The 2,187-nt window shown below is 43.1% G+C and overlaps 1 non-coding gene across 1 annotated transcript; it reads left to right on the forward strand.

Annotated features, from left to right (window-relative positions):
* The first annotated feature begins 1,568 nt into the window (after positions 1 to 1,568).
* LOC119473270 lies at positions 1,569 to 1,630 on the forward strand. Its single transcript, XR_005202468.1, has one exon. It is a non-coding gene; the product is annotated as a U7 small nuclear RNA (small nuclear RNA).
* Positions 1,631 to 2,187: the final 557 nt, after the last annotated feature.

The following is a 2,187-nucleotide window of genomic DNA, read 5'->3' on the forward strand; positions in this document are numbered from 1 at the left end:
AGATGGTCCCTGGTCCCGGAGGTTCCAAGTGGAGAGGAAATGGGAGAGCGGTAGGAGGCTGGAGGAAAGAGGCCCCGGATCTGTTCCGTCCAAACACTGTTCGAGCAGGAGACAGAGCCACACGACCGCTGAACTGCCATTGTTTTCATTTTTATACATTTCCAAAATAATGTTTCTAAAAAATAACTGAAATTTAGTGCTCCCAGCCTCATTGTTTTCCTTTCCCAAAGTTTCCTTCAGTAGAAATATGAACAAGTTCACCTAAATTAGTCATTGAAGCTCTCCAACTTCCTTTTCCTTTTCATTGTGAATGTCAAGTCTGTGCCAATCATTGTGTGCTGTGACAGTGACCACAACATACTCTATGCCCTTAAGAAACTCATCCCCGAGGAAGTGGCCAAAGCAGTCAGGGGCGCAGACACAGAGTGACATGTGTTTTAATAGAGGAAGTTCAGCAGGCCATGTCTCACTGGTGTCAGGGAAGGCTTGCTGGAGGAAGGCACTTCTAAGCTGGGACCTGAGTGAGGAGTTAGCCAGGTAAAGCTGGAAAGAGGGTAAGAAAGAGTTCCAGGCAGAGAAAGTGGCTTCCACAAAAACTAGTGAGAGAAACCATTGTATATACTGTGTTGCATATTCAGGTAGTTTAGGAGGAGTGAAGCCCAAGGCAAACTCATCAGTGTGAACAAAGAAAAGTAGCTCAGAGCAGCCTGAGCTTTGTGAGGTCTGCAAAAAAAACTCTTAAGAGATGTGAGTGTGGGAGACAGGGTCTTGCTTTGTTTCCCAGGCTGGAGCTCAGTAGTGTAATCAAGGCTCACTGCAACCTTGACCTCCCAGGCACAAGTGATCCTTCGACTTCACCCTCCCAAGTACTTGGGACCTCAGGTGTGTACCACCATGCCTGGATAATTTTTTTTTTTTTTTTTGTAGAGACAGGGTCCCAGTGTGTTGTCGAGATTTGTCTCAAACTCCTGGGCTCAAGTGAACTTCCTGTCTCAGCCTCCCAGTGTGTTCGGATTACAGGTATGAATAAACGTGCCTGGACTATCCACACATTTCTATATGAATTTCCTTTTAGGAGAGTAAGGGATTAGTGAGATGATGAAAATTATGTGTTATATTAGGTTTTGCCTAATGGGTGAGAACCACTGGTGTAGACCATGCTGAAGACAAGCAGGAGCCCCTGAAAACGTTCAAGCAAGGGAGTGACATGGTCAGACCTGCATTTTGGGAAGATCACTCTGGCTGTCATGTAGAGAACAGATTGTAAGGAGCCAACCAAGGTAGCATAAAGACCAGCTGGATGGCTGTTGCAGTAATCCAGGTAAGAAATGATGGTGGCCTGAAGTAAGGTGTCAGTAATAGAAATAAAGAACATAATGGTTTTTTCTCCCTAGACTATCTAAAGAGTTAGCTTTACTTTTCCCAGAAGAATATGCTGTTAAGACCAAATTAATGATAATGTTTCAGACATCGTGAAAGATGATAGGGAAATACAGTTTTGTGTTGCATAATGACATTTTGATCAATGATGGACCAAATATGAAAGTGGTTCCATAAGACTATACTAGTAGTATTACAGCGTTTTTAGAATTTATCTGGCAGGCTTTCCAGTTTTTGCTGGCAAGACCAAAATAAAAGATTTCCAGCACTTCGGGAGGCCAAGATGGGCAGATCACTTGATGTTAGGAGTTCAAGACCAGCATGGCCAACATGGTGAAACCCCATCTCTACTAAAAATACAAAATTTAGCCAGGCATGGTGGTGGGCACCTGTAATCCCAGCTACTCAGGAGGCTTAGGCAGGAGAACTGCTTGAACCTAGAAAGTGAGGTTGCAGTGAGCCGGGATCACGCCACTGCATTCCAGCTTGGGCAACAGAGTGAGACTCCATCTCAAAAAAATAAATAAATAAAAGACTATTAATATTGCATTTTTATTGTACCTTTTCTATATTTAGGTATGTGTAGATACATGAATACTTACCACTGTGTTACAGTTGCCTACAGTATTTAGTGTAGTAACGTGCTGTACAGGTTTGTAACCAAGGAGCGATGAGCTCTACCATATCACCTGGGTGTGTAGTAGGAAATACCGTGTAATTTGTGTAAGTGCAGTCTAAGATGTTTGCACTACGATGAAATTGCTCAGCAATACATTTCTCAGAACATATTCTCAATGTTAAGTGACA

This window comes from Cebus imitator, unplaced genomic scaffold (genome assembly GCF_001604975.1).
Source record: "Cebus imitator isolate Cc_AM_T3 unplaced genomic scaffold, Cebus_imitator-1.0 Scaffold143, whole genome shotgun sequence".
In the NCBI taxonomy this organism is placed as follows: domain Eukaryota; kingdom Metazoa; phylum Chordata; class Mammalia; order Primates; family Cebidae; genus Cebus; species Cebus imitator.